This window comes from Nematolebias whitei, chromosome 20, assembly GCF_014905685.2.
Source record: "Nematolebias whitei isolate Nwh7 chromosome 20, NemWhi1, whole genome shotgun sequence".
Taxonomy (NCBI): domain Eukaryota; kingdom Metazoa; phylum Chordata; class Actinopteri; order Cyprinodontiformes; family Rivulidae; genus Nematolebias; species Nematolebias whitei.
Genome location: NC_056517.1, coordinates 35135671 through 35143197, shown reverse-complemented (window position 1 = coordinate 35143197; position 7527 = coordinate 35135671). Strand labels below are relative to the sequence as shown.

Here is a 7527-nt window from a genome sequence, read left to right as displayed (position 1 = left end):
TCTTCCTTCAGTCCAATAAATATCCTCATGCCAGTCTTCTATTAACTCTCCAGCATTTTGACCAAAGGGTAGTGGGAGGGTTAAAGGCTGACAAGGCAGCAGAATACTGTAAATATATAAAACATGCGATTAGGGAGCAGAATACATAAACTAAACAAAACAAGCATTCTTTGAATGGGTTCATGTCCAAGGCATTTGGTATTAGTTTGTTTTTCTTGTTGAACCGACAAGTGATTTAAGTAACATTCAGTGTAAAAATGGGCCAAACACTAACAACTACCATCAGTAACAGCCACAGGTATTATTCCTTCACAGAGTCCATTTGATATGCAAAACAGACCCTGCTAATTAGTTTTTAATGCACATAAACATAAATAATACACCTGTAGCTCGCTGCCTCCATTTCATTTGGGTGATGGGGTTAGAATTATTAAAAGGTAACATGATGTGTCATTAGGATTTATTTAAGTGTCTTTAGGAAGTGGAGTCTAATTAATATCCTGCAGCAGGAGCCACATTTAGCTTTATGAATGAAGAAACTAGAGACTTAATTAAGTCACCTTTGTTTTCTGTCATTCCGAGGTCCGTGTTGAACTTTCAGTGTCCTTTTCAAAAACATGGAGCCCTCCTTTTATTATTCAGAGCTGACTTAATGAACAATTAGGGCGTTAATTTGATATTGTCTGCTTTATGATGCTTCAAAAGCCTTTAAAGCTGACATGCAATCTGTTTCCTGTTCCATAATCATGACTGATCTGATTATATGGCGATTAGCAGAGACTGATCTGTGACAGGTTTGACTCAAGCGTGGTCAGGGAAGGCCTTAGGGCTTTTTATTTTAAATCACAAACCAGAACAATCAAAACAGAAGCTACAAGCAAATTATTTACTGTGAAACAGATACGTATTAAATGGTAAATAACTGTTGCTTTAAGGCGCTGAAATACTGCAGAAAATCACACCCATCACTTTTAAGATACAGTTTGACACGTAAGTCATTTCACAAGTTTTGAGCTATTTCATCAATTCATGTGAAAACATTCAGCTCATTCAAGATATTCCTGCAGTGACTTTTGTTTTTAGTGCATTTTTTACCGTTATAACTCTTTAGCTTTCTCTGCATGTTATTTTCATTTAAAAGAATGGAGCTCTCTTCACATCCTTCAAACCTTTTACTACTTCCTTCAGTGTCTTTTAGCTGTTTTTCTGCTCCTTTCAGCGACTTTCTCCTAAATTCAGCATTTTTCTGCTTTTTACAGCTACTTTCTCTGATGTTTCTGCTAATCATCATGTTTTAGTGCAGAGTAGAACCTGAGGTGCAGACGAAACTCAAAGGCTCGAAGGTGAAATACAAAAAAACTAATTTATTTACGAAACAGAAAACAAAAGCTGGCGTGGCAGCAAAATACTCACAGGAATGATAAAGTTGGGAAGACACAGGAACAAAACATGAACAGCCTATACAGTGTAATGGCTAAAAACTAAAATGAGCAAAACAGAAGCTAAAACCAAAAATAATTGCACACTAGTAGCAAAGTTATTAAATATAGTTAAGATTTTAGCTACAAAACTGTAGCTATAAATTAGCAGAATTGTAGCTAAAACCTTAAAGTAGCAGAAATGTTGCTAAAAATAAGAAAGGGAGAATATCTAACAGCTAGAGGTGGCAAAATATTAGCTAAAAGCTAAAATGAGCTAAACAGATGATTAAGCCCAAGTTTACAAAATAGTAGCTAAAATTACCTAAATTCTAGCAAAAACTACAAAGGAGCAAAATAGTTGCTAAAAATTAAAAAAGGGAGAATATCTAACAGCTAAAGGTGGCAAAATTGTAGCTAAAAGCTAAAATTAGCTAAACAAATGATTAAGCCCAAGTTTACAAAATAGTAGCTAAAATTAGCTAAATTCTAGTTGACTATAAAGAAGCAAAATAGTTGCTATAAATAAAAAAGGAGAATAGTTAACAGCTAAAAGTATCAAAATTTTAGCTAAAAGCTAAAATTAGTTAAACAAATGATTAAGCTCTATCTAACAGCTAAAGATCAAAAAATTGTAGCTAAAAGCTAAAATTAGCATAACAAATGACTAAGCCCAAATTTACAAAATAGTAGCTAAAATTAACTAAATTCTAGTTGACTATAAAGGAGCAAAATAGTTGCTAAAATTAAAAAAGGGAGAATATCTAACAGCTAAAGGTGGCAAAATTGTAGCTAAAAGCTAAAATTAGCTAAACAAACAATTAAGCCTAAGTTTACAAAATAGTAGCAAAAATTAGCTAAATTCTAACTGACTATAAAGGAGCAAAATACTTGCTATAAATAAAAAAGGGAGAATAGTTAACAGCTAAAAGTATCAAAATTGTAGCTAAAAGCTAAAATTAGTTAAATGATTAAGCTCAAGTTTACAAAATAGTAGCTAAAATTAAAAAGGGAGAATGGTTAACAGCTAAAAGTATCAAAATTACAGCTAAAAACTAAAATTAGCAAAACCAATGATAAAACCAAAGTCAACAAAATAATAGCTAAATTTTGCTAAATTGCAGCTAAAACCTTAAAGTAGCAGAGTAGCTGCTAAAAGAGAATATCTCACAGCTAAAAGGAGCAAAATGATAGCTACAAGCTAAAACTAGCATAAGAAGATGAAACCAGAGCATGTTTGCCAAGGCAGATTTCCACGAGAATGTTTTTGAAGAACATTCAGAGATCTCAGTGTTTCAGTGGTGATTAAAATAAATATATATATTTTTTATTTTATTTTATTTTGGCAGCTCCCTCCTGCAGGGGTCAAAACAACGAGCAAACTTTCTCAACTGTTGCCCTTCCTGACGTAACCCGGGCTCAGGATTACAAGACGGTGGCACTGACCACCGAGCACAGATAAATTTAAATAAGAAAAAAGTTATAAAAAACATAAATCAGTGGAAAATACTCCTGATCGAGCTGAACGTTTTGATGCACGAACGGTTAAAACAGTACAAAGTATCAAAAAGTAGTTCCACTTAAAATGAAACGTTGGTCACCAAGATTACAAGGAAACCACGAACGTATCTATGGAGGTCACGTCCCGTGCTCGTCCTCCTCTCAGAGACAGAGAGGACACTAACGAGGAAGAACTGCAAACACCTGGGAGACAATGAGGATCAGGTTAGAGTGGAAGGAGTCTGATTACAGGAGGGGGAAACCCTGGGGAGGACTGAACCGATGACACGGTAAACACAAGAAACTCAAAAGACGAGAGAATACAACACGAAGGGACTAAAACTAAAAGATGAACGCAAGGAATAAAGCCGACTACGACACTAACTTTAGCTAAAATCACCCGTGAACCATCAAACCTCCCTTATTCCAGTCCCAAAATAAAAATAAAAGGCTTTACAATGGGCTGGATGTATTCTTCCATCCGGTGATGTCGTTTTAATAACCTCCACCTGGCATCAAGGTGACACCGAGTATGTTCAAACAGAATTATGGGAATTTGATCATATCTTTTTATTGCTTGGTTTATTTGTTTATTCACACCGCTCGTTGTTAGTCATAAAAAAGCTGCTTATAATCTGAGAGATGTTTTGCCGTGGTGGGAAACTTCCTGCACCTTCATTTTTGATACGCCTCTCAAAAGGCGGACGTATTATACAGCCTCAGTCTGTTGTCCCGTCCATAGTTTCTGAATCTCTCAAGACAATTTGATTAAACTTCATACATGTCGTGTAGCATGTACTTTCGCCACAGCAGCGTCAAGGTCACAAATCAAGGTCAAACAAGGTATTTGCTTGTCTGGGCTGTTGCTGTGTAATAGTTCGTCAACGAGAGTTGAATGTGCCGTTAGTAAATATCCTGGGAAGCTGCAGAGCTCTAAGAGTGGATAAGTGTTTTTTTTTTCCACATTGAAATGTGTTGTTAGTGAATGTTTCACATGAGTAGTTATATTTTGGTATGCCTGTCGGAGGCTGACTGCCACAACAAATAAACGTAAGCGGAGCCCTGTGGGAACACGATGGCTGAAGGCCAAGGTTTGATGTCAGAGGGGGTGCAGTTATCGGAGCGCTCTGCACTCCATCGTGAGGTCTGGGTTGATGTATTGATCTGAGAAAGACTGGTTTCATTTGTGCTCTGCTGGATTTTATGCCTCTGTGTTCATCCTTAAACATCTTTAATTCCTTTTTTAAAGAGGGCAGGAAGAGTTTATTCTCTTTAAAGAGACGGGGACCTGGATTTCAGTTTGTCTCACCACAAAGACATAACTGTGTCTCGATCTACTCTAATACCCGAGTGTCACTGGGCGGTCGCCCTCGTTAGTTTGGAAACAATTATTTTGAACCCCTAATGTTATTGTCCGGTCATGAATCAAAACCATTGATCCATCCATCCATCTAGTCAGCAACAACAACGCAACTCAAAACATGAGAGGTACCGACTCCAGTTTGGTGTGTGGCTGCATCAAGACATAAGAAAGGCCACTATCAGAAATTGGGTTTGACATAAAATTATAAAAATTAAATAAAATTGTATACACTACCTGGCCAAAAAAAAGAGTCGCCACCTTGATTTAACTAAGCAAACCGGTACGAGCCTCCTATTGGATAATTACTGCATGGGCGATTATCTTTCAGCTGCAACAAGTTATTTAACCCCAACTGGTGCAATGAGTTGCTTCTCATTTCTTCAACAACCACGTTGAAAGACACGTCGCGTGGTCGTGGAAAAGATGTCCGTCTGTTTGAGAAGGGTCAAATCATTGGCACCAAGCAGAAAAAACATCTAAGGAGATTGTAGAAACTACTAAAACTGGGTTAAGAACTGTCCAACGCATTATTAAAACTGGAAGGATAGTGGGGACCCATTGTCTTCGAGGAAGAAATGTGGCTGGAAAAAAATCCTGAATGATCGTGATCGGCGATCACTTGAACGTTTGGTGAAATCAAATTGAAGAAAAACAACAGTAGCACTCAGGGCTACGTTTAATAGTGACAGTAAGAGCATTTCCACACACACAATGTGAAGGGAACTCAAGGGATTGGGACTGAACAGCTGTGTAGCCTTAAGAAAACCACTAACCAGTGAGACTAACCAGAAAAAAGGCTTCAATTTGCTAGGGAGCATAAAGATTGGACTCTGGAGCAATGGACGAAGGTCATGTGGTCTGATGAGTCCAGATTGACCCTGTTCCAGAGTGATGGGTGCATCAGTGTAAGAAGAGAGGCAGGTGAAGTGATGCACCCATCATGCCTAGTGTCTAGTCATCAATGCAAGATCTTGGTGAAAAATGAATGCAACACTGGATGGAAACAGATCTTGTGACGTTGCAGAAGCTTATCGAAACTCAACTCAACTCAACTCAACTTTATTTTGGTAAATTAGCATTACAGAAAAAGGAAAACAATATAGACTACTTTTTGACAAATCAATAATTTACCAAAAAAGGAATAGGCTGAAGCCAAGGCTTATACTTGCCTACCCTGTTCATAGACTCAGCAGTCTTCAATAATAAAATATATCTACTGTCCATATATATACATACATTACATATACACATATCTATATAAAAATATGTCTGTGTATATGTATAAGCATACTTACATTACATACATACATTGTTAAACACTACATATATACATCTACATAACAGTATAAGCTTTTATAATTTTACCTTTTATGGACCTTTTAAAGCTCAACAAAAAAGCACATAATTTGAGTTCATCATTCAATTCATTCCACAATTTCACACCGACAACTGAAATGCCACAGTGAATGCATGCCATAACAGTCCAACCAAATATTAGTGTGTGATTTTTTTTTTTTTTGGTGGCGACTTTTTTTTTTGGCCAGGCCGTGTATATGGTAGCCAAGGCCACCATTGGCCACCCCCTGGCTCTGCTCCTGGTTGTGGTTAAAATTGCTCCCTCCACTCATCAGGATCCATCACTCTGCGCTGCCTTGGACAAGAATAAAAGAAAACGTCCTCTGTTCTTCTCCACAGTGTGACTCCTACCCACTTGAATATCTTGCACCAAAAACATTAAGGTTTAATTTCACCCCTGCTCAATTCTAGTCCAGAAAAACACTCATCTCCAAACCTACAGACATTCACCATTCAAATCCCTCTACGATGGGGCACATTGGCGTGCGGCTTGTAGTTTTAGTAAAATCCATTTTTGTGTTGGCTAAAGTCCGTTAGCTGATCGTTTCGTCTTCAGCTGGGTTGACTCTGAAGTTAAGCTGTGTACAGCCAATAATTGTGTTCTCCTGCAACTTATGAAAGGATGTAAAGAATCCAGCAGAAGTCTCAATACATGTCATTTGAAGGAATGTTGCGTGAACGCTGTAATTATTTACACACTCAAAAGCATCATATGTATTAATGCAGTAACTCCACGTGCAGATATTCATATTTTCCCACATTTTTGCATCTTTAACAAGTCGCCTTCAGTTGTGAGAAACAGACTTCCAAAGCAATTAAGGCCCTAAAGGGACAGGGTGAACCAAGCTGGTGACTTTAAATACCCATATTCATGCTCCTTGGTACACATAATTCAAAATAACTTTACGCAAACCAAGTTTGTTGTAAATATTATTTAGGACCGATATACACATGAAGCAAAATAACTTGATCAAACACAACTAGCACTTTACGTCCAAACATCCTTAGATGGTCAAACAGAGAGGGGTCTATATTTAGTAACGGTCTTTGTTCTGCTGCTTGATCCTCCTCTCTGAAAATGTGGCTCAACAGGAGATTCTCCTTCCTGCAGCATCATGTTTATCTTCGGCCACAGCTGCTGTGCAGGATTTTTACTCCGAGAACAGAAGAAAAAAAAAGGGAGATGCGTACGATTAGAGCAGAATGGTTTCTCTTATTGAATTAAAAAGAAAAGCTGGAACAAACTGAGGAAAATACAGATATAAAACCCAGTATGTGTTGGAAATTATTAGTTTTATGTCATTATGTTATCGCAAAGCTCATGCAGTGGAACAGTTAATTCGATGGGGGATGGGAGTTTGTTGCCAAGAAGTCACTGAATGACATTTAAAGCTCAGCTGGATGAAGGATAAACTCTGCTTCCTCCTTTACAAATGCTCTGCTCTTTTATCACAAATTCAAAAAGTGTGTTTGAAACACTTTCTCAAAAGCATTTTCTCACAGGCGTGTCGAGCGCGTAAAGCTAAAGGCGGCTTTAACAAGGATGAACCAGGTCTTCTGGACCTAGACCTAGATTATCCACCTGGATTATTGAGCATGCATCAGGACAAAAGCTGCTTTAATTAAATTAAAAAGTGTCAAATGCTTCACAGTGCGTGACCTTTTCACTGTTAAACTGCAGATTCGGTTGAGTTTTTCAACCTTTATTTAACAGGAGTTCTTTAATTGGTGACATTTTACCAATGTTTTAACAATGAAGGGGGCCACAGGTTAACCTGACAATGGTTAGCATCACAGAATGGTTAGCTGTTAGCATCACATGACTGTTAGCATCATGTGACTATTAGCTGTTAGCATCACATGACTGTTAGCTGTTAGCATCACATGACT

General features: G+C 37.6%; 1 protein-coding gene across 1 annotated transcript in view; it reads left to right on the top strand.

Moving 5' to 3' along the window:
- The window catches only part of LOC119426264 (receptor activity-modifying protein 3), a 38849-nt gene that overhangs the window by 18406 nt on the left and 12916 nt on the right, over positions 1-7527 (top strand). The gene's annotated exons all lie outside the window — the stretch shown is intronic.